The sequence below is a fragment of the Benincasa hispida genome, chromosome 11, assembly GCF_027475165.1.
Source record: "Benincasa hispida cultivar pf3 chromosome 11, pf3_genome.v1.1, whole genome shotgun sequence".
NCBI lineage: Eukaryota > Viridiplantae > Streptophyta > Magnoliopsida > Cucurbitales > Cucurbitaceae > Benincasa > Benincasa hispida.
The window spans coordinates 78,084,235-78,111,233 of record NC_143488.1 but is presented as its reverse complement, the minus strand read 5'-3'; the positions used below and the strand labels follow the sequence as shown (position 1 = coordinate 78,111,233).

Below are 26,999 nucleotides of genomic sequence, written 5' to 3'. Positions count from 1 at the left end.
AAGCTTTCACTAATAGCAGCTATCAATGATATTCTTGGTGGGGTTGTTGCCCTAAATCTCATGGGTTCTATGAGATATTGACATTTAGTAGCATTAACCCACAAACCAATAAACTAACATCTAAGATTATCTTCTGTAACTTAAACATGTATGTAGAGACATACAAGTGGATCATGTTTAAATGATAACTTAAATGGTTTGTAATAGATGGATAAGGTTGGGTACCTTATCCTGGTGACACTACAAATACGACCCGTTTTAAGATGTTACAATTATTGTAAATTGCTATAAATGATCTGATCTTGATCATTCATGTGAAGACATGTGAGTGAAGGTATTTTATACAAAGGGGTTTGTATAAGACCGGACCACGAAATGATTAGTTTCATCATATAACACTGTTAATAACAGAGACTTACATTTCACTAGGATGACGATAGGTGACTTGACCTGAATCCTGAGTGAGTTGTAAACTTCTGCCTATGAAGGTCATTCTTTGATTTTATAGGTGAGAGTGGCCAGATTGCCAACTCAATAAGCCTACCTTTTTGGGGATTTGTCTGATTGGAGAGTTGAGAATATAGCTACACAAGACATAATTCACTCTTTCCTTAATGTTAGGGTAAGTTGATAAATTGCTCCCTTAAGGGCTGATTCCGGGGCTTAAACAATGTGGCGCCACACCCTCTTTTGGCCCGAGAAGAGTTTGGTCATAATTGGACTATGAATTATTGTTCATTAGAGGGATCAGTGGTACTTAATGAGTTTGAAGTAACTACAAAGATAAAACGGTAATTTTGGCCCAACTGTTGACTGTGTTAGGATTGGTGTCCTAATTATCCTGGTGGTCTCGTAGTTTGTAAACACTTTGTGAACATATTGTTATTAATAAAATAAGTGTTATTTTATAAGCATTTACTCAATCCAATAAACTAAGATCCATGGTTATTTTATGTAACTTAAGGATGTATGTGGAGACATACAAGTGGATCATGCCTTAAGTAATAACTTAAATAGTTTGTAGTATAAGGATAAAGGAGGGATACCTTATCCTGGTGACACTACGGATACGACACACTTTGTAGATGTTACAAGTGTTGTAAAGTGCTACAAATGGTCTGATCCTGACCATTCATGTGGAGACATGCGAGCGGGGGTATCCTATACAAAGAGTTTGTATAAGACCACGAAATTATTAGTCTTTTTATATGACGCCGTTGATAATTGAGACTTACATTTCACTAGGATGACCATAGGTGACATGATCTTAATCCTAAGTGAGTTGGGAACTCCTGCTCATGAGGGCGGTCCTTTGATTTGTATGGGTGAGAGTGACTAGATTGCCAACTCAACAAGCTAACCATTTTGGGGATTTATCTAATTGGGGAGCTGGGAACTCAACTACACAAGACAAAATTCATTCCTTCCCTGAAGCAGGGGTAAGTAGATAAATTGCTCCCTTAAGGGCTGATTCCGAGTTTTGAACATAGTGGCCACACCCTCTCTTTAGAAGAGAGGATTCAGTCATAGTAGAACCATGACTTATTGTACATTAGAGGAATCAGTGGTACTTAAGAAGTTAGATGTAATTACACGAAAAAAATGGTAAATTGGTCCAACTGTACTTACGAGCGATTTGTGAAGGGTCATCACACTGTTGACTGGTTATATCCAATGGACATAGAAATATATCTGTAGTACGAAGAGTACAACTGTCGGTCTTTAGTGGAGTGACCAACAGTTAACGGATGGTGGATCTTGTGATTAAAGAGTCTAGTCAGTTATTCACGTACCATTCTACATATCCCCTTGGTAGCTCAATGGGTTCAAGTTGAGAATAAGATTTTGGGTTAGTTTGACGTGTTCAAATTAACAAGAGAAAATTTATAATCATATATGATATAATTCAATTAATTCAATTATATATGATATAATTAATATGATGTATTGGATACATTAATTGGAGAAATTAATATAAATATGATTTATATTAAATATTATAACATAGAAAAAGAACTATGGTTTATATGTTTCATATGATGAAATATTAAAACTATAAGTTATAAATATAATATGATAAGTTGGTTATCATATTTATTTATAATATATTAATTATATGATAATTAATTCTCTTTCTTTAATAACCAACTGAGTGGGAGGTTATTGGAACGATTATGGTAACTGTGAGATAAAAGGAAAATCATTTTCCAAAAGTTAGATGATGATTCATTTGTGTCGTTTGACAAAAGAAAGGACTATCGAGTAAAAACGTTTTACTAAACGATAGTATCTCGTAGCCTACACGATCGAGTACCGAGTTTACTATACGATAGTTACTTGTTTACTCGTTTCTAAACGATCGAGTATCTAGTCTATGCGATAGACTTCATCTATCTCCCACTTACTCGATCGTCTACCTTCTCATTTCCTCTATCCAAAGTCACACAGAGCCCAACACTCCTAGATTCTCACACCGAGAATACCAAGGTAAAACTTGTGGTGGTGTTCCTGTTTAGTTCGAGGGTCGAGGATCAAGTTGGACTCGATAGAGATTGAGGATTCTTCAGTTCGTGTTGTTGGCTGTTCCGTTCATTGAGATCGTGTTTTGATTGAGTTCCTGAACGATCGAAAGGTACTTGAAGAAAGGTTCTTCAAAGGTTTGCATACTCTATCCCTTGTTCATTTTTTAAGAAGCATGCTTGTAATTTGTTGTATATGCATAATCTATTTCTTGTATACTGTAATGTGTTTGAGTTCATTCTCAATGGGATTTGGAACGATCCGCTTCCGCTCACTAGATATCTATGTTTAAATTTCCTTCAATTGGTATCAGAGCTAGGTTGTTTTGATATTCCAAATTCCATTGCTGTATTGAACTTATTTTACAGTCGTGGTGGGTTTTAAGTTTGTTCTACAATGCATTTAAGTGTTAAGTGTGTTTGCGGATGGTTTGATGGATGTTTCAGGATAATGGCCTCTGTTTTAAAGCTTTCTTTTATATTTTAAAGTTAATTTGTAAAGGCCCTTGCATTTTTTGGGCATAATTACTTGCTATCGAGTCTGTATTCAAATGTTTGAAGTGTCTTAAGTCGCTTGTAATGAAGTTTCAAAGAAGCATAGAGATGCTATTCTCATCAAGGAGGAAGAAGACCAAGAGTTGGTCGTATCGTGTAGCCTAGGCTAAACGATCATTTAAATTTGTCTAAACGATCGAGTGGAAAAGTTCTAACTCAATCGTGTAGCATTTACTAAACGATTGTATGACTGATGCTAAACGAACGAGTAAAGTGTTTACTCAATCGGTTTGCATTGGCTACTCGATCGTGTAAACGATGGAGGTAAAAGATCGTTGAGTATATGATACTCGTTGCATGGTAGGCGCGCGCACTAAGTGATCGAGTCGGCCAGCATGTTTCATTGCATAGTCACTGGCTACTCGATCACTCGGTAAGTGTTGACGCTTACTCCTCGATCGTTTAGACGATCATGCTTTATCACATAGTTGTCGTCTACTCAATCGTTTAGGCATGCATTTAAACTCGGTGCGCTGGACGATTGAGTGACCTTCATGCTTCATCGCATAGTCAAAGGTACTCGATCGTTGCTACACGATCGTAGATAATCGACCAATGTTACTCAACGATCACAAGGAAAAGCTACACAATTAGTGGAACGAGGATTCACCTGAGCGATTCAAGACCCAGTTCGCTTGTTTGAACCGGCCGACTCGATGGTTTTATTTAATAGTTAGTTTCATTTTTGGATTTTGTGGCATATTATCCTCGTCCATCATATTTTTTTTTAATTGAGATATATGTTTGTTTATATGCGATAATGTATGACATATAGATTTAAAACCCATCTTAGGTTATGCATTTATTCATGCATGTGTTATAAAATAGTAGATTGCATGATTAAATTACAATAAAGCATGCTCATGCATCATATAATATAAAAGTTTTATTTATTCATGCATTAAGCATATTCATTCATCATCTTTATATTATAAGTGTTATAGTATAAGGGCGTATGAAAGCATGTATGCTTGGCTCATTACTTTGTTATATAAGAGTTATATTAAAGTAGTAATGAATGAACAATGCATGGAGCATGACATTTAGGTTTATTTATAAGAGTTATAAATGCCTTGAGAATGTGTTGCTTCGCATTGTGGATGGTTTTAATTGTTTCCTTTTATAAGAGTTATAATGGAAATTAGAACTAAAATCAATAACCAAGAGTTGCATGCAAACTTAGGTGAAATCGTGTTTTAAAATTTGATTGAGATAGACCTAAGTTCATGGTTCTAATGAGATTAGAAACCTAAGTTTAATCTTTTAAATCGGTTTAATAGGATTAAATTGATTTTCATAAAAGATTAAATTTGTAATAAATCTATCTATAAGGGACCTTTTGTCTAAGGCGGGTTTTGACTAGGCTGGGGTATTTAAGCTGACGGAAACGGAATACCCCTACCTGGGAACCTACTTGGAAAGGTGAATTAGATAGATTTGTTGCAAGCATGCAACAATTGATTAAAGTTCGTTAAAGTGTTTCATGAATGATGATCAAAAGTTGTTCAACTTTCCAAAGTAAGAGTTATTTTTGGGTAAACCTAAGCAGTCACTTAGTTAAAATAATTAGCCGTGTTTTTTCTAAGTAAACTAAACCCTAGGTTCTTAAAATACTCAATGGGAGGAAAAGATGTATATGATATGTCAATTCCGCTCACATTTCTTCCCGAATGTTTAAGTTGTGAGATTCATGTTTGGCCTCGTGGTCCTCTAGGAGCATCTACCTTCGGATGATGTTTACATAGGTCAATATCAAGGTGAAGAGAGAGAGTATTTATAGTAAGTGGGTGAAGGATGTATGTCAATATGTCATGCGATCTCCTTCATTGGTTTGCACCGTAAGATCTTCTTGCACGACCTCGTGGTGCCCTGGGAGCGTCCCCCGTCGTATGGTTTGTGCAGTTGGTCAATATCAAGGTGAACTTCAAAAATGGATAGGTTCGCTTTAGTTTTTGCCATAATCGGATTTTTTTCCTTCGGATTGGCTGCTTGCAGCGGAACTCTAGGATCTAAAATGAACAATCTTACGGGAAATTTTTAAGCAAGTTAATGATTTCTGGACCAAATCAATGATGGCTAGTCGTTATAGGAACAAGAGTTATTCTGGTGTAATGATTGGTTGAGAGTGTCTCAATTCAAAGGAGGGATAAATTGACTATACTTTGGTGGCTTTTGTTCTAAACCACTGAAGCGTTATTACAAAACTAGCTGTCGCACGAGGTTCATTTAGATTTTGCTAAACCAGATTGAATTTGTTTTTCAAGAGTATTTGCTAAAATCTAACGTAGATCAATATATTTGTTTTTCAGCAATATGTCGTATGATTTTTCATTAATTGCCTTTTCTACTTTGACCGATTACATACATTGGAAAGAATCTATTAAAACGTATTTCGTGGTGAACGACCTCGAGTTTTTCATAGTTGAGGAGTGTCCTCAAGTCCCAAACCCTGATGCACCATGAAATGTTCATAATACATATGAGGTGTGGTTGAAGGCTAATTCGATGTCCCGGATTCACATTTTGGCAAGCGTACCTGATGCCTTGGCCAAAAGGGTTGAGAACATGGTCATTACACAACAGATCATGGACTCGTTGCATGAATTGTTTGAATGTCAGTTCTCACTTTTTGAGCAAAATGGGATTGATGTCAAAGAAACCAGTAGTATCAATTCTCAATGTAATCTCCAGTCTTTCTTGAATGTCAAGGGACTAAAAGAGAAAGCAATTTTTGCTAACTCTGAAGTGTTGGGGTTGATGCCCTAAAGTCTCGTGTCTTGTAGTTTGTAAACACATTTCGTAAAAACGCTTATGATGTATAATATATGATACTTACTTCATTTCTTGACTTTGCACATTTAGATGTTTTATTTGCTTTACCACAAACCAATAAACTTAAAATCCCTGGTTGTCTTTATGTAACTTAAGCATGTATGTGGTGACATACAAGTGGATCATGTCTTAAGTGACAACCAAAATGGTCTGTAGTATATAGATACATGAGGGAAACCTTATCCTTGTAATACTATGGATGGGCCCGCTTTGTGGAATAGTTTCAAGTGTTGTGACTTGTAATAGATGATCTGATCCTGATCATTCGTGTAGGGGACATGCGAGTGGGGGCGTCCTATATAAAGAGTTTGTATAAGACCTGACCACGAAGTGTTAACGTCTTGTCATATAACTCCGTTCATGACAGAGACCTCACTTCACTAGAATGACCATAGGTAATATGACCTCAATGCTGAGTGAATTGGGAACTCCTTCCATTGAGGGCGGTCCTTTAATTTGCATGGGTGCAAGTGGCCAGAGTGCTGACTCAAACCTACCACTTTGGGGATTCGTCTGACTTGGGAGCTGGGAACTCAGCTTCCCAAAATGGAGTTCACTCCTTCCCTGAAGCAGGGGTAAGTAGATAGATTGCTTCTTTAAGGGTTGATCCCAAGGCTTGAACGATGTGACGCCACACACCTTCTCATGGCCCGAGAGATGTTCACACATAGTAGGACTATGTTGTATTGTCCATTATAGAGATCAGTGGTACTTAAGAAGTAAGATGTAACTACAGCTGCAAAACGGTAAATTGGCCCAACTGTACTTACGAGCATCTGTGAAGGGTCATCGTACTGATAATTGGTTATATCCAATGGATATAGAAATATATCTATGGTAAGAAGAATTCAATTGTCAGTCTTCAGTGGAATGTCTGGCAGTTAACGGATGGTAGATATCATGGCTAAAGAGTTTAGTCAGTTATTCACGTACCGTTAAAGCTTCGAGCTATAGGTTCATAAGGTCCCCTTGATAGCTTGGATACAAGTTGAGAATCGGTTTTTGGGTCAGTTTGAAATGTTCAAATTGTCAAGGGGGAGTTCGATTATATATGATATAATTGAACTAGTTAATTATGTATGATATAATTAATTTTATGTATGAGATACATTAATTTAGAGGAAATTGGATATAAATATGATCTATATCTAGTGGAGGAAAAATACTATGGTTAATATATGATATTTAACCATAGGTTATGAATAGAATGTGATTATATTTATTATCTATTAATTGGACAGTTATAGGATAATTAGTTGGCATCTCTTCTGCTTTCATAACAGATGAGTAAGAGGAAGAATCACTTTGAGACGCTTAAATAGCTCACGATGTGTTAAGCATTAGATTACAGATAGTGTTGAAGTGTGTCATCGCTTAGTAAAATTAGAGCCTATATGATAGTGTTGAACGATCGCTTAACGCTTACACCCGCGCGTGCTATTTATTAAACGATCGTTTAGCGCTGAGCTTTACTAAACGATCGTATAGACGATCACTTAGCTTTTCCTACACGATCGTATAGACGATCGCTTACTTTTTCCTACACGATCGTATACATCACCTAAACGATCAAGCATTTTGTCTATACGATAGACGAGCCTTTCTCCCACTTGCTTAATCGTTGTATACGATCTCTCTTCCTCCTCCCCTCTACCAAATCCGAACAAAGCCCACCCTTTGGATTCTCACTCAAAGAATATTGAGGGCTCCGAGTGGTGGTGTCGTCTCCGTTTCCTTTTGTTCGTGTGGAGACTGTTCGTGGTAGACGACTGGGTGTTTCTGAATGATAGCTTTCCATTCCAGTGAAAGCGAGATTTGTTGTGAAGAAAAATTCTTCAACTGGTATGGTCTCTTGGTCTTTTATTTATTGATTCTCTAAGGATGTTAGTAATTTAACGTTGTGAATGCATATCTGTATGCTTAAACGTATATGTGGAAATTCTGTCACAATGAATTGGAAAGATCCACTTCCGCTCATAGGTACTCTTGTATAATAGTTCTTTCATGAAGAAGTCATCGACAAGAATTGTTCTCTGAAATGGAACTTGGAGCTTATATAGGTTCTGATATGGATTCCACTACTCTCCAAAAGAGGAAGAAGTTTAAAGACGATAAATGTGATTTATTTGTCTTGGAGACGTGTTTGGTAGAGAATGATGATTCTGCCTGGATACTTGATTCAGGTGCAACTAACCATGTATGTTCTTCTCATCAAGAATTTAGTTCTTGGAAAAAGTTGGAAGATGGAGAGATGACTTTTCGAGTCGATACTGGTGAGGTCGTTTCAGCTGTTGCTATAGGCAAACTTAAGTTATTTTTGGACAAGAAACGTTATCTATTATTGGATATTGTTTTTGTAGTTCCTCATATCAAGAAGAACTTAATTTCAATTTCTTGTCTGATTGAATAAGGTTATTCCATCTCATTTTCTGAGAATAAAGTATTTATTTTTAAGAATGGTATGGAGATTGCTTTTAGTTCAATGGAAAATAACTTGTATGTAATAAGGTCGTTAGTAGTAAAAGCCTTGCTTAATACTGAATTGTTCGAAACAGCAACAACTGCAAGAAGATCAAGGGTTTCTCCTAAGAAAAACGTCCATCTTTGGTATCTAAGGTTCGGTCATATCAATCTCAATAGGATTGAGAAGTTGGTGAAATGTAGACTTCTAAATGGTTTAGAAGAAAACTCTTTGTCGGTATGTGAATCATGCCTTGAAGGCAAGATGACCAAACGACCTTTTACTGGAAAAGGTTATAGAGCCAAGGAAACCTTGGAGCTTATACATTCAGAACTTTGTGGTCCGATGAGTGTTAGAGCACGAGGTGGGTATGAATATTTCATCTCTTTCATAGATGATTATTCAAGATATGAGTATCTATACCTAATGCATACTAAGTCTGACGCTCTTGAAAAGTTCAAGAAGTATAAGGCTAAAGTTGAAAACTTGTTAGGTAAGAAGATAAAAACAATACAATCTAATCGTTTTCCGGATACTTCTATGATCCAAGTAAGAATAAGATGTTTGTGTCGATAAATGCTATCTTCTTGGAAGAAGACCACATACGGGATCATAAACCATGAAGTAAGCTTGTTTTAAATGAGATTTCTAATGAGACTACTGAGAGTTCTACAAGAGTTGTTGAACAGGCTAATAGATCAATAAGAGTTGTTGATGTCGGTTCATTTGGTCAACCATCTTAAGAGTTGAGACTGCCTCGATGTAGTGAGAGGGTTGCAAACCCACCGGAATGTTACATGGGTTTGACTGAAGCCCATAACATCATATCTGATGATGAAGTTGAGGATCCATTGTCTTATAAGCAAGCTGAAGGAAATCAGACATGAAGATTTCCATGAGCGACGGAATGATCGTTCCAAATTCCATTTGAAATTGAACATAACAATTACAGTCAAGAAATGACAACTAACAGGTCATGCATAATACACTACAAGAAATCTGACTTCTCCCGATGTCACATTTCGTCGGGAAAGTGTGGAAAATTCATCAGGAGAGGATCTCCCAACGTATAAATGATCGTCGAGAGTTTGGTCAGGAGAAACCCGTCGGGGGATCTTTTAAACGGTGACGGGAGTTATGGCGAACTCCCGACGCATTTTAGTGCGTCAGGAATTCCTGGAACTGCCGATGCCTAATATACGACGTCAGCAGTTCCAAGAACTCCCGATGCACTATAATGCATCAGGAGTTCCCCCATAACTCCCGACGCCACGTAGGCGTCCAGAGTTCCACCATAACTCATGACGCCGTTTTAGAGCGCGTCGGGGGATTCTATATATATCGTTTGTAATATATCGTTTGTAATATATCGTTTGTAATTTTTTAAAATTTGATTTGAAAACCTGTAAAACATATTATACCAAATAAAGATTCAAATAAACAAAAATAAAGTCCATTTTATAACAAATAAAAAATTATAATATCCAAACGAAGTCGATACTAGAAATTACAATATCCAAACGAAGTCGATAAACATTCATATCACAAATACATAAAAGAAGTAAAATCAAAACAACATCTAGAACACTTCTCGAACACAGCACCTTCAATAATTATCCCAGCTCATCTCCGAACAGCATTCTACAATAAAACAAAAATATTGAAATGTTATATCGATAAACATCCACAACACTGGGGTTTCTAAAGGAATATTGTTATGTTGCCTCGAACGGTGCGCTAATTCTCTGAATCCGGTACCAACGGGTATCATTCCTCCTAGAACAACGTTCTCTTTCAAACCTCTCAACCAATCAATACGGAGTGCCGTCCATCTTTCTGGATGATGAAGCCCTGTTTGCCAACATTTTAGATAGTTGGTGGATCGGGAATCTAACCCAGCGAAGAAAACGCCTACGACTAAGTCAGGCGCACTAGCGCACCAAGCAAGAAAATGGTGGATTGACTGGCGAATCTATTGAAGCGTTACGTAAAAAGCTCTTTCTCATGCATGTGGCATTTCTTTGGTTTTTGGAAGTTCCAGAATGTTGTCTTTGGATTTCCTTTGTTGGAAAGCCCCCTTTGATTAATGAGAGTTCCATGCTGCTCGCCAACAGGAATACCAATTACAGTACCTATTATCCAAAGAGGAATCCTTCTAGTAGTCTCGGCCATTTGTCTCAGCAGCACGACGCTTGTATTGCTCTCCCACAACCCCGTTTTCACGGTTTAGGCTATAATTGATTGGAATAATGGAAAATAGGAATATTTTTGAATTCAAGGAAACAACTTATCATGATTCATGATAGATTATTTGAATCTACCTAACTTCATAGGTGTAATAGATGTAATGCATGAAATACATATGAACGTAGGAATAAAGAGACTTTGATACTCAAATTGGAATTTGCAACAACTTCGTTTTGATCGGTTAATAAATATTAGCTCTCGAAAGAGTAGATCATATCCACCTAATAAATGAGATATCATATAGCTTTGTATCGGCTAAGTTCACGAGTTGGAGATAAACGGAGTCTTTGTCTAAAGAAATGCCTTGGGAAAGGGCAGATGTATAGAACCTTTCAAGGAGTTGAATACCTCATTCAAGAATTGTTTTTGATCCAATCTGTAGGAATCAATAGAAAAGGCAAATCCCTTATGATACACCAGTTAATATAGTGATTTGGGCAAGAATTTTACGATTAAGAAGCAACGGCCTCTTGTACAGATTGTGTATGAATCTACTATAACTGTAGTCTACCTTATTAGATCAAATTACTGCATTTATTCGAGCGATCCACAACTGTCGAAAATTTCTTTTTTGCCTATCTCTATCCCGATAAGCTAAAGCCAAAGCTCTTATTTTCTGTTGAGTAAGTCTTGAATGAGCCCCTCGAAAGCTTGATGCAAATAAACGAATTTTTGTTTTCATTTTTCTTATCTTCACTTCAATCATTGATAAGAACTAAAAGTCAAGGTTAATTCAAATTAATCACTTTGACTGATTGTTTTTACGTATATTATAAGTAAAAAGGCGGTAGGAACTAGAATTAACAGTGCAGTAGCAATAAATGCGAGAATATTTACTTCCATCATCTCATCGTTTCATTTTTTATTCGCAATAACTCGGGATTTAATACCATAGAGATGATAAATGTTTCGCTTGTAAATTCAATAGGATGCATTGCATCTCGATGATATCGAATCATATTAAAATATCATGAATAACAATATCGGAGCTATCAAATCGCTTCATCGTCGAGAATTGAATAGTATAAAATAGGAAGATCTTTTATCCATACCGAAACCGAATTTAAACAAATTGGGATTCCTAATGCAATCAAGAATTTCTTGACTTTTTTTTATTTATAATTGTTTGCATTCTTTCTTTTCTATAATCTACTGCCCTCTTGTTCAATGCAATCATCTATTTCTGTGAGACCAACACGGGTGGTAATGAACATCAAAACAAGTAAACAATGATGACCAACACACATAAAACTCAAATTTGTCCTCAAAATTGTTTGAGGAATGAATATATGAAACTGGGTGTAACTTAGATTGCAGCTAACTATTGCTCTTTGCATTAATAATTTACGTTTAAAAGGAAAATAGAGAGGATCATCCCAATAAAACAACACTACTTTCTCCATATTTTGCTTCTAATCACAACAACGAAGACAATAAATGACAAAGTTGTTTCTTCTTTCTTTGACAACAAATAGAGTTTTTTAGATACCAAATAAACCAAATGGAGAGAATAAGAGTAAAAAAATGAGCAAAAAAATATGTGAGAAAAAAAAAACAATTAAAATAAGTGAGAAAAAAACAATTAAAACAATATGTGACGCCAACAAAAATTTAAAAAGCTAATCAAATTGTATTGAGAAAAAAAAATGGTCATCCATACAAAAATTTTATAAATCAACTTTTGATCATCCTTACAAAAATCTCATAAAACAATATGTAATTTTAGTATAAATTGTATATGTGTGTGGTATGTGGCATCATTATCATCATCATTGATCAAACGATTTTATCAATTTGTTAAAAGTTTTTCAAATATTTGAGAGAGAGAGAAAATGAATGTGGCTGAAATAAGGGGCATATGAAAGTCTAAACTTTAAAGAATAGTATAGGAGAGAGCAAGAGGCAAGGAAAGAGCAAGAGGCAGGGAGAGAGTGAGATTCATGGAGAGAGCGAGATTCAAGGAGAGAGCGAGATTCATGGATAGAGCGAGATTCATGGACTATGATTGGGCTTTTGAAAAATCAAGGCATGGTGGGATGCTTATCTAATTTGTACGAGAGTGTTGAAGCTTTAAATGGCACATATTTACAACCAAATCAGAGCAAAGACACCCTTTTGAAGCCTAAAGTTTCACTATCTGGCTCTACCTTGCTTTTGCCTAATATTGAATCTTCAGCTGATTAAATGAAGTTATACATGTGCTCTTATAGATGTGACTATAAAGTTTCTAGTAATCCTAAATATCTTTGTTCAAGTTGTTCGTATGTTATGAACCAAGTCTGTGAATTTGTGAATCCACAAAATAGTGCAACTACACAGAAAAAAAGAAATGTGGGAGAAGGGTTTGTGAAGGATGTGGTTGTATATGGTGATGGATGATTTGACTGTGAAACCAATGTCCACCATTTCCAGTATTACTCTCCTGAACAAGTTTAATATCAAAGAAGTTGGTGCTTTGGTGGAGAAAGTCATTACTTTAGATGTCAATTAGGGTGTGAAGCTGCTGAGGGCATCTTTGCAATCCAAGACTGTTCTTATAGATGTCTAAACTTTAAAGAATAGTATAGGAGAAAGCTGGAGGCAGAGAGAGAGCGAGAGGCAGGGAGAGAGCGAGATTTAGGGAGAAAGCGAGATTCATGGAGAGAGCGAGATTCAGGGAGAGAGCGAAATTCATGGAGAGAGCAAGATTCAGGGATTGTGATTAGGCTTTTGAAAAATCAAGGCATGGTGGGATATTTATATGATTTGTATGAGAGTGTTGAAGCTTTAAATGACATATATTTACAACTAAATTAGAGTAAAGACACCCTTTTGAATCCTAAAGTTTCACTGTCTGGCTCTACCTTGCTTTTGCCTAATATTTAATCTTCAGCTGATCAAATGAAGTTATACATGTGCTCTTATAGATGTGACTATAAAGTTTCTAGTAATCCTAAATACAGGAAGAGAGCGAGATACAGGGAGAGAGCGAGATACAGTTGAATAAAAAGTAAAAAAAAGATGCAAGGAGAGAGCCAACAAAAAACACAGCAAAATCTAGTTGTTTGGCTACCATAACTGTAGGATAGCCAACAATTCTTTAATTATCATAAAGCTACTTAAGACATAACTAAACTTTGCTACTATAACTGCAAGATAGCAACATATTAGACAACTAAATAATGTGGTAATCATACCTAATTTGATGGGTCTCCTCTATGTGATCGTACCATGTCTTCAATCATCTTTTTCATTTCTTCATTTGTCTTGCATGATCCTCTTGCATTCTTTTCTGAACGTCTTCAAGTTCCTTAATCCTCGACTGAGATTGTTGAAAATTGACTCTCAATTTATCCATTCCCGCCTCCATTCCTTGAGTAGATGACAAGCTTGATGAGATGGTACTCCTTCTTGACTTAGGCTTAGGGCCCCAACCTAGTCCTTTTGGATATCCGGGTCGTCTACCCAAAACCGTCTTACAGATTTCATCCCCTGTTAGTGGTTGAGAACCTTCTACAATGGGGCTGGATTGTAATTCCAACATTTGATGCTAGACATAATAATTAAATGGGTAAGAACGAGTGACTAAAGTTAAAAGTGAAAAAAAAAACACGACAGTAAAGAAAAAATGTTACATGTGCACTTTCAGCTGCCTCGTTCACAAAGTTACCACCTTTAGAGTGTGTTTCCTTAAATAGGTCAACACGTCCTATTTCTCGACCCTCCTTTTCCTGTAACTCTACCTGAATTTGCAGGAATGACTTCGATCCACCTACGTGGTCGAACGGTAATTTCTTTCTATTCTTCCTGTTCGTCACAGACATGTCCGACATTTGAAGAAAAAAAATGTCAATAGTGTGATGTATTAGTAAATGCAGAAAATGATACACGCCATAAATATTGTACCTGAAACGCTTCACTCCCGAAGCGGTCACACAAAAAGTACCAATCTTCTGTCCTATTTTTAAGCCAACTAGGAAAACTGGCACGTGCTTGCTGAGGATCTCCACATTTTCTGTAATGTCTGTGAAAATCTGCTCTAAATTCTTTGAAGGAGTTTTGCATTTGATGTTCTATAAAACAGTTAAGTCGTTGACTGAACAGATCAAGTTCGAAATGAGCCTACAAAAGAGGGAGGGAAGAATTAGCATAGATGATGTTCATGACTTTAAAAGAATAAACTTATAATTACTTACCAATAATTGACTTTTAGCCAATTCTATGAACTTGTTTGGAACCTCAACAAAAGTACGACAATGTACTGGAAATGCAGATCTCACGGCGACGCCGATTGCATTACTAAATCGTACCCAATGTTGAGATATCGGTTTCGTCTCCCCCTCATTTATCACGATTGTAATTGTCCCATGTTTTTAGACGTATCTTTCCAACTCGATGTTCCGCGAATGCTCTCGTTTCTTCTGATTGGATGATGAACTACTATCTGAAGAATAAAAAATTTAAAATAGTTTATGATGTATTTCAGTTAACAAAATATATTTCAAAATATACTAACCTGAAGTATCACCCACAGAAGATACCGTGTTGCCTAGATATAACTCCTGGAATTCTTCATCAGCCTCCCGTTGCCTATTAGGGGTTGACATCGTATCTATACAAACACAAAAAAAAGAAAACAATATTAAATTAACAATAAATACGTGTAAGCTAGAGAAAAAGAGAATTGAGTAGATACATCATTACTCATCTTCGTAATCTAATTTAAATTATTCATCAGCACTTGAACTGTTATTGGGAGATAATTGTTCTTCATCATCATCGTTTAAGAAGTCATGATCCCCATGTACAATAATTGGTCTTTCCACAACTGTAGGATTAACGTCAACTCTGCATAAAGTAACCTCCTCAATGGTTTCATCCACTCGGACACCACCAACAATTTCTAGTAAATCTAGTTGTGCGTTTTCAATATCATCCACTTCCGGTACATCCCATATTTGTTTATTTTGGACTACTTGAACAACTTTCTAATTTCTACCATGTTTGATGTCATCAATGTAAAAGACTTGTTGTGCTTGGATAACAAAGATGAAAGGCTCGCCGACATACCAAAAGTGTGATGTATTGATTGATTTGTATCTTAAATCCACATTTGTCCTATTACTTTTGTTGTTATCTGTGTCAAACCATCTACACTTCAACAAGAAAACGCGTCTTCTGTTCACATATTGGAAATCTAATACTTTGTCTACAATACCGTAGAAATTGTTATCCACACTTGTGTTCTCACGGAACTCCCCGACCACTAGGACTCCACTATTTTGTGTAGCTCGATGATTATCATGCATTACAGTGTGAAACCTTACCCTATTAGCAATGCATCCATTGTAAGAGAGCACCTCAGACGAAGGTCCCATTGCAAGTGAAAAGAAATCATCGGAGATATCTTCTCTCTCCCGCCGTTGTAGAACCTAATAATTACTTATACATTAAAAATGAATACGAAAAATGAATCATCCCTCAACTGTTGCCTACAAAATGACTATGTATACCTGAGATTTAAACCAATCGGAAAATTTGCGTTGATGTTTTATATATAAGTCAGAGGCGCTTTGAGCTTTACGACGAATCAACCTCAAATGTTGCCTAAAAAATTGATCATTTAAATGTTATATCAAAGGAGATACCCTAAAATTTAGAAAAGGAAAAACGATAGTCTGTTATTCTTTATAATTGTTGAGAATGTACCAATGTGCAATACGCTTTTCCTCCGCTGATAGCGTCTGTAAAGTTGACGCCCCTAATGGTTGTACCCTCTGCCTAAATAATTCAAATTCACCAAATATCTCATGATTGGGAATGTTATCATTATTTCGTTCATCTCTATTGAATCTCGTTTCAATCCCACTTAGATATCACGAGTAGAAGTTCCATGATTCATTCATTGCATATGCTTTCGCTATAGACCCCTCGGAATGTGCTTTGTTCCGTACAAATTGTTTTAATGTTCGTATAACTTCTTTCAATAGGATACATCCAACTGTAACTAACTAGACCCACAACTTTGTTTTCATATGGTAGATGAACTGCAAGGTGTACCATTACATCGAAAAAGGCAGGTGGGAATATTCTCTCCAATTTACAAAGTATGACTATGATGTCTGCTTGTAGTCTGTTCAAATCACTTACACATATTGTCTTTGCGCATAAGTCGCGAAAGAATGTACACAACTCAAAAATAGCAGTAGATACGTTATTCAGTAGGTATGCTCGAAAACCAATAGGGAGTAATCTGTGAAGCAACATATGACAGTCATGTGTTTTCAGCCCCGTTATTTTTCCATCTTTGTCATTGACACATCGTGATATGTTAGATACGAATCCATCAGGGAATTTCACTGATTTCAAATACTTACAAAACGAAATCCGTTCACCATTTGTTAATGTGTATGCTGCGTGTGGTTTTACAAATCTGTTCTCGACCTATATCTAGTATAGGTCCTTTCTTATCTTCAAATCTTGTAAGTCTAATCGAGCGTTCGTTGTATCTTTTGTCTTTCCTTCAATATTTAACAACATGCCTACCAAATTGTCGCATATGTTTTTTTCAATATGCATTACATCTAATTTATGTCGTAACAATAGTCTGGACCAATATAGAAGTTGGAAAACAAAAATTCTTTTTTTAGTCTAGTTTAGAATTCGCTTTCTTTTTTTATTTTGCTTCGATGGATGTTTGCTAAGCATAGAAAAGTTTAGCGTATTTATTTGTTGTAATATCTCTTCTCCATTCATCACGACTGGTGGAGGTCTACGTTCAACTTTTCCATCATGTTGTCTACTTCGACACCAACTATGATTCTCTGGAAGATAACGTCGATGTCCCATAAATGATATTTTCCCTCTTATCCCGAATGACTAGTTATCTTCTTTGCATATTAGACATGCTTGATAACCTTTTGTACTCCACCTAAATAAGTCACCGTACGCAGGGAGGTCATTAATCGTCCATAATAAGGTAGCATATAGTTGAAAAAACTCACCAACAACAGAATCATAAGTTCGCACACCAATTGTCCACAACTCTTTCAACTCTTCAATCAACGGTTGCAAGTAAACATCAATTTCCTTTCCAGGAGATTTTGGACCAGGTATGAGCAAAGACATGAAGAAGTTTTTTTCCTTCATGCATTTCCAAGGGGGCAAATTATAAGGAATTATCACCACAGGCCACTTATTATAAGAAGTGCTCATATTTCCAAATGGATTGAAGCCATTTGAAGCGAACATTTCGAGGATCTAAAGCAAAATGAGGGAATTCACGATCAAGATGTTTCCACCCCTCTGAATTAGCTGCATGTCATAATACATCATCCGTTTCAACTCACTTATCTTTATGCCATCTCATGTCAGAAGCGCCTTCTTTTGATGCAAATAATCGTTTTAATCTTGGTATCAATGGAAAATGACGCAATACCTTATGTGGTATTTTTTACCCTTACCATCATTAACTTTGTACCTAGACTCACCACAAACAGAGCATTGTTGCAAATCTGCAAACTCTTTCCAATACAATACACAATCATATTTGCACGCATGAATAGACTCATAACCTAGGCCTAAATCATGCAATTTTCGCTTGGCTTCATAAAATGAAGTAGGTATAGAGGTGCCAGCTGGAAATGCTGCTTTTAACAATTCTAGCAACATGTCAAACGATTTGTTACTCCAGCCATTCAGAACTTTGATATGCATCAACTTCACTAAAAAGTTTAAGGACGAAAATTGCGAACACCCAGGATATAATTCATTACGTGCTTCGGTCATTAAATCCTCGAATAAGTTCGTGGTATCTCTTTCTTGACCATTAAAGGACATTTCATTATTCTCAATCCTTCCTTCATTTGCATTTTCGTTTTCAATTGGAACTTGTAAATCGTTTATAAGATTCAACATCTCATTTTCTTCGACAGCATTACTCTCTATACTATCTACTTTAACATCTTGTATTGAATGACTTGTATGACTTCTAGATAAGTTTATTGGCTCTCCATGATATACCCATTCACAATATGAGGGAGATATTCCATATGTTAATAGATGTCGTTCCACAATATCTATCTTTTCCCAAATTGAATTCATACAATTCTTGCATGGACATCTTATTCGTCCGGAATCATTAACATGAAACCTTGCCATATCTAAGAACTGTGATACTCATTCTCTTTACTCCACTGATAACTTATTCCTTAGTTTAATCCATTCTTTATTTATCCTTAAAAATAAATATTTTCTGACCAACTTGTAATCCAAAACAATAACCTGGATTAGAGGACAAAGTACAAAGTATTATTAAGCATTGAGTTCCATACTTTTCATTTCTTAAGGCAAAATGAACACATAGGTCCCTAGACTACTTAAATTGTCTTAACAACTTTCAAATGTTTTATTTAGTACGTCTCCAAGCTTTTAATTTTGTGTCTAATATAGGCCTTTCATTTATTCAAAATCTTCTAAAATTTACAAGCTTATTGGACATAAAATTTACAGTTTAATTTTCTATTAGACACAAAATTTAGTTTTATGTTTAGTAGATTCTTTAAACTTTTTTAAAATATTAAATGCGTTAAGTACCAAATTGGAGGTTTAAAGATTTATTTTATGTTTTTTAGATTAATATAGGCCTTTCATTTATTCAACATCTTCGAAATGTTAAAAATTTCAGATAAGATTTTAATGGGCATAATATTGATGAGCATGATTTGTACAATAATTTCAGAAAATTAACAAAAGCGAATACAATATTTAACACATTTTAATCAGCATTTCACATATGATTTAAATAAATATACAAGATAAAATAAAATGAGAAAATTACCCACGAGGAGACAATGGCGGCGGCGGTGGCAAAAATTGATGGAAGAAAAGGGAGAAATGGAAGAAAATTTTTACGGGAAAAATGGAGAGTGTAAAAGGATGGAAGAAAATGGAGAAATGGAAGAAAAATTTGATTGAAAAAGTGGAAGAAAATTTGGATGGGAAAAATGGAGAAAATGGGAGTTAAAGTGTAAAATGATGAGAAAATGGGGAGAGGGAGGAAGAATGGTGAAGAAAAAGGAGGAAAATGGGAGAAAGAGGGAAAAATTTGAGAGGGAGAGGAAGAAAAACGGGGCGGTGGCGGTGGGGGGTTAGGGTTTTTTTAGAGGGAGAGAAATAAAAATTTTTGGATGCGTCGGGAGTTCCTGGGGAACTCTCGATGAACCTTTACGACTCAGGAGAGACAGTCTTTCCCGACGCATTAAAACGGCGTCGGGAGTTCCCGTTTTTCTTGTAGTGATATGCAATTACAACATGCTTAACAATAAGATCAAAGAATAAAATATACATACCTTTGAAGACTCATGCTTTAAATTCCTCGATCATAAACGCTCGTTCAGTCTCTAAGACAGCAACAAACGAACACTTGAACATAATGACTACAACACAGCACGATTAATAACAACCACCACATGAACACAAAACAAACGACCTCAAAAACCTCGAACTCAATCAAATTGAGTGAGGACACCACCACAATGGCTACCTTGGTATTCTTAGTGCGAGAATCTAGAAGTGTGGGCTCTGTGTGGACTTGGTTAGAGGAAGAAACCGGAGGAATAACAATCATGTAGACATTGAGCAAGTGGGAGATGAGAAGAAGTCTATCGTATAGATGAATGCTCAATTGTTTAGACGAAGGAAACCTATCATATAGCAAATGCCCCACGATCATTTAGCTACGAACAACTGAGTGAATTATCGTATAGAAACACTCTACGATTGTTTAGTCTCTCTATCAGCTATCGTTTAGTCAATCCAATTCACTTGACAGCAAACCGTGAGTACTTTTTCGAGAATGGCAACTCTCCTCAATTATACTAAATTTAGATAAATATTTTTCCTTTTATATCACGGTTATCATGGAACCACCAATAACCTCTCACTCAATTGGTTATTAGAGAAAAAGATATAATTATCCAATAATTAATATTTTTATAAATAAATATAATAACCAACTTACCATATTATATTTGTAACCTATAGTTTTAATATTTCATCTTATGAAACATATAAACCATAGTTCTTTTTCTATTTCATGGTATATAATGTAAATCTCATTTACATTAATCCTCCATTTGATGTATCTCATACATCACACTGATCATATCATATATAATCCAATTTCCTTTTGTCAATTTGAATATTTCAATTCAACACCAAGAATTGATTCTCAATTTGAATCCATTGATCTACCAAGGGGACCTTATGGACCTGTAGCTTGAAGCTCCAACGGTACGTGAATAACTGACTAAACTCTTTAGACACTTTACTAAAGACCGATAGCTGCACTTTCTTTACTACATATATATTTTGTGTTCATATCAACCAATCAACAATGCGATAACCCTTCACAGATCGCTCGTAAGTACAGCTGGGCCAATAACTGTTATGCCCCTGTAGTTACATCTAACTCCTTAAGTACCACTGATCCCTCTAATGAACATAAGTAATAGTCCTACTATGACTAAGTCTTTTCTTCTAAAGAGAAGCTATGGCCACTATGTTCAAGATCCGAAATCAGCCCTCAAGGAAGTAATGTATCTACTTACCCCTACTTCGAGGAAGAAGTAAATTTCATCTTGTGTAACTAAGTTCCCAGCTCCCAAATTAGAAAAATCCCCAAAAAGGTAGGCATGTTGAGTTAGCAATCTGGCCACTCTCACCCATACTAATCAAAGAACCGCCCTCAAAGGCAGGAGTTCCCAAAACACTTAGGATTAAGGTCATGTCACCTATGGTCATTTAGGTGAGATGTAAGTCTCAAGTATCAACGACATTATATAAAGAGACAAATCATCTCGTGGTCCGGACTTATACAAACTCTTTGTATAGGACATGCCCGTTCGCATGTCTTCACATGAATGGTCAGGATCTACCATCTGTAGTAGTTCATAACACTTGTAAACCTCTATAAAGCGGGCCGTATCCGTAGTGTCACCAGGATCAGGTATCCCTTCTTAATCTTTATACTACAGACCTTTTTAGATTATCACTTAAGACATGATCCACTTGTATATCTCATATACATGCTTAAGTTTATATACAATAACCATGGAGGTTTGTTTATTAAATATGGGTAAATGCCAAATAAAATAACTCTTATTTTATTCATAACAATGTGTACAGTTTACAAACTACGAGACTCCGGGAGAATTAGGATACCAATCCCAACACAAGCAATGAAGGATGTTGACAAAGATGGGTAGAATAAAGCCATGAATAAGAAAATGGAGTCTATGTACTTCAATTTCATATGGGAACTTGTGGGTCAGCCTGACGGGGTAAAACCTATAGGTTGTAAGTGGATCTACAAGAGGAAAAGAGGTGTAGATGGAAAGGTACATACCTTTAAGGCTAGACTTGTGGTAAAAGGGTTATACCCAGATTGAGGGAGTGGACCATGAGGAAACTTTCTCACCTGTTGTCATGTTGAAATCTATCAGGATTCTCCTATCCATAGCCACATTTTATGATTATGAGGTATGGAAAATGGATGTCAAAACCGCCTTTTTGAATGGTAATCTTGAGAAGACCATCTACATGGCCCAACCAGAAGGGTTCATTGATCCAGATAAAGAAAAAAAAGTTTGCAAGCTTAATAGATCCATTTATGGATTAAAACAAGCATCTTAATCTTGGAACATTAGATTTAATAGTGCAATCAAGTCATTTGGCTTTGATCAAAATGTTGATGAGCCTTGTGTTTACAAGAAAATCATCAATAACTAGTAGTTTTCCTTGTTATGTATGTGGATGATATCCTACTCATTGGGAATGATGTAGGTTTTTTGACTGACATTAAGAAGTGGCTAGCCGCCCAATTCCAAATGAAAGATTTGGGAGAGGCGCAGCTTGTTCTAGGGATCCAGATAATAAGAGATTGTAAGAATAAAAGGTCGGCCTTGTCTTAGGCATCATACATTGACAAGATGTTGATAAGGTATTCAACACAGAATTCTAAAAGGGGTTTATTACCTTTCAGGCATAGAATTGTTTTGTCTAAGGAACAATGTCCTAAGACATCTCAAGAGGTTGAGAAAATGAGATGGATTCCCTATGCATCGGCTGTTGGTAGCCTCATGTATGCAATGTTATGTACTAGATCTTACATTTGCTATGCAGTAGGGATTGTCAGTCGATATAAGTCCAATCCAGGATTAGATCACTGAACGATGGTCAAAACGATCCTCAAGTATCTTCAGAGAACGAGGGACTATATGCTTGTGAATGGAGGTAAGAATTTGATCCTTATAGGATACACAGACTCTGACTTTTAGACTGATCGAGATTCTTAGAAATCAACATCAGGGTCAGTGTTCACTCTGAATGGAGGGGCTGTAGTATGGCGAAGCATCAAGCAGGGATGCATCGTGGACTCCACTATGGAAGCCGAATATGTAGCCACTTGTGAAGCTGTTAAAGAGATTGTTTGGCTTAGGAAGTTCTTTACCAATTTGGAAGTTGTTCCAAATATGTCTAGTCAATCACACTCTATTGTGATAACAGCAGGGCTGTAGCAAATTCTAAGGAACCTCAGAGTCATTGAAAAGGAGAGCATATCGAATGGAAGTATCATTTGATTAGGGAGATTATGCATCGCGGTGATATGATTGTCACGAAGATCGCGTCGGAGCACAATGTTGCTGACCCATTTACAAAGGTTCTCACGGCTAAAGTGTTTAAGGGTCTTCTGGAGAGTCTGGGTCTACGAAACATGCGACACCTTGTTTAAAGCAAGTGGGAGATGATACTGGGGTATAGAGTATGTCCTAGTTTATTGTATATTGCACATTAGTCTCCCGAGACATTAGGAAAAGTGGGAGATTGTTGGGATTGGTGTCCTAATTCTCCTGGTGGTCTCGTAGTTTGTAAACAGTTTGTAAACATATTATTATCAATAAAATAAGTGTTATTTTATAAACATTTACTCAATCCAATAAACTAAGATCCGTGGTTATTTTATGTAACTTAAGCATTTATGTGAAGACATACAAGTGGACCATGCCTTAAGTAATAACCTAAATGGTCTGTAGTATAAAGATAAAGGAGGGATACTTTATCCTTGTGACACTATGGATACGATCCGCTTTGTAGATATTACAAGTATTGTAAAGTGCTACAAATGGTCTGATCTTGACCATTCACGTGGAGACATGCGAGCGGGGGTATCCTATACAAAGAGTTTATATAAGATCAGACCACGAAATGATTAGTCTCTTTATATAACGCTGTTGATAATTGAGACTTACATTTCACTAGGATGACCATAGGTGACATGACCTTAATCCTGAGTGAGTTGGGAACTCCTGCTCATGAGAGTGGTCCTTTGATTTGTATGAGTGAGAGTGACCAGATTGTCAACTTAACAAGCCTACTATTTTGGGGATTCGTTGGGAACTCCTGCTCATGAGAGTGATCCTTTGATTTGTATGAGTGAGAGTGACCAGATTGTCAACTTAACAAGCCTACTATTTTAGGGATTCGTCTGATTGGGAAGCTTGGAACTTAGCTACACAAGACGAAATTTACTCATTCTCCAAAGCCGGGGTAAGTAGATAAATTTCTCCCTTAAAAGCTGATTCTGGTCTTGAACATAGTGGTCACACTATCTCTTTGGAAGTGAGAACTCAGTCATAGTAGGACTATGACTTATTGTTCACTAGAGGAATCAGTGATACTTAAGGAGTGAGATGTAACTACAGGGGCAAAATAGTAAATTGGTCCATTTGTACTTACAAGCGATTTGTGAAGGATCATCGCACTATTGACTGGTTATATCCAATAGACACGAAAATATATCTGCAGTGCGAAGAGTGCAAGTGTCGGTCTTTAGTGGAGTGACCAACAGTTAACGGATGGTGGATCTCGTGATTAAAGAGTTTAGTCAGTTATTCATGTATCGTTGGAGCTTCAAGCTACAGGTCTATAAGGCCCCCTTGGTAGCTCAATGGGTTCAAGTTGAGAATCAGATTTTGGGTTAGTTTGAAGTGTTCAAATTAACAAGAGGAAATTTAATCATATATGATATAATTCAATTAATTCAATTATATATGATATAATTGATATGATGTATTAGATACATTAATTGGAGGAATTAATATAAATATGATTTATATGAAATACCATAACGTAGAAAAAGAACTATGGTTTATATGTTTCATATGATGAAATATTAAAACTATAAGTTATAAATATAATATGATAAGTTGGTTATCATATTTATTTATAATATATTAATTAGATGATAATTAATTTTTTTTCTTTAATAACAAATTAAGTGAGAGGTTATTGGAACGGTTCTGGTAATAGTGAGATAAAAGGAAAATCATTTTTCAAAAATCAGATGATGATTCATTGTGTCATTTGACAAAATAAAGAACTATCAAGTAAAAATATTTTACTAAACGATAATGTCTCACAGCCTACACGATCGAGTACCGAGTTTACTATACGATAGTTACTCGTTTACTCGTTTCTAAACGATCGAGTAGTAAAGTCTATACGATAGGCTTCTTCTTTCTAAACAATCGAGTATCTAGTGTATGCGATAGACTTCATCTATCTCCCACTTACTCGATCGTCTACCTTCTCCTTTCCTATATCCAAAGTCACGTAGAGTCCACAACTCCTAAATTTTCACACCGAGAATACCAAGGTAACACTTGTGGTGGTGTTCCTATTCAGTTCGAGGGTCGAGGATCAAGTTGGACTCAATAGAGATCGAGGATTCTTCAGTTCGTGCTGTTGGCTGTTCTGTTCGTTGAGATCGTGTTCTGATCGAGTTGCTGAACGATTGAGGGATACTTGAAGAAAGGTTCTTCAAAGGTTTTCATACTCTATCCCTTGTTTATTTTTTTTTAAGAAGCATGCTTGTAATTTGTTTTTTGTAGACTATAATGTGTTTGAGTTCATCTCAATGGGATTTGGAACGATCCGCTTCCGCTCACTGTATATCTATGTTTAGATTTTCTTCAGACTAGTTATATCCAATTGACACAGAAATATATCTGTAGTGCGAAGAGTGCAACTGTCGGTCTTTAACAGTTAATGGATGGTGAATAATTAATTAAACTCCTTTAATTAATTATTTTGAGAGAAGTTTAATTAATTATTCAACTATCATTGGAGCTTCAATATATAGGTTCATAAAGTTCTATCTGCAGCTCAACAGGGTTCATTGAGAATTAATTTTAGATTAATTGAGAGAATAAATTATATGTGATATAATTAATTTAACTTAATTATATATGATATAACTAATATAATGTATTTGATACATTATAATATAAAATTTATTTTGAGAGGAATTAAATATTTGAATATGATTCAAATACTAATTATATATGATGAGATTCATATAATTAATTTTAATATAAATATGATTTATATTAAATACCACAAATGATTGAGAGAATTTAAACTATAAGTTATATTGTATTTGATATAATGTAAACTATAAGTTATATGTTATATTGGATATAACATATAGTATAATATATATATATATATATATATATATATTAAATAAATTGAAATATGTTTTAATTTATTTAATTTTATTTAAAATTTTTTAAATTTAAAATGGAGGGAGACTCCCTACCCTTAAATCTCTCAAACTCTCTCAACGCGTGGAGAGTAGTTTTAGTTTTTCATGTTTTATTTTTTATTTTTTATTTTACTTTTTTGCTGAAGATCTCTCCCAATTCTTCTCACATAATATTTCTCTAAGAAAATTCTCCTCTCTAAATCTTCTCTCCCTCTCCCAAAAAATAGTGTGTCTTCTCTCCCTCTCCCAAAACACAGAGCCCACACCTTCTTTGATTTTCTTCACCTACATAGGAAACTCTTGTGATGGTGACCATTGTGGTTTATCATTCGTGATCATTTTGGGAATCATGTGAAGAAATTGTTCTTCAAAGGTAAGTCTTCTCTAACCCTATTTCTCCTATTTTATTATCATGCTGTAAATTCTTCATTAGTGCATAATTGTATATACTGTAATTTATTATTCTGTGAAAAATGAAAATTGTCATTGATAGCTATTATCAGTTCCTATCACTTATAACTGCTATTAGTGATAGCTTATAATTTGAGAAATGTGCTATCACTTATAGTTGCTATATGACTACTAGTTATCCTTGATAGTTGCTATCGCTGATAGCTTTCAATTTAGGATTTCTTTTGCTTCTAGAGAAGCCATCTCACGAGTCTGTAGGCCCCTGGTGCCAACGAAATTTTGACAATTGGGTTGTCGCCATTCACCATTGCAGCATTTGGGTCGACCTTGTTCGCAAGCGCTCGTGGCATTGAGCTTCATTACAATGAAGCTGAACAAAACGCTTAGC

General features: G+C 35.7%; 1 pseudogene; it reads right to left on the bottom strand.

Moving 5' to 3' along the window:
* Positions 1–13,736: 13,736 nt before the first annotated feature.
* On the bottom strand, positions 13,737–18,822 carry LOC150032915 (uncharacterized; annotated as a pseudogene).
* Between the last annotated feature and the right edge of the window lie 8,177 nt (positions 18,823–26,999).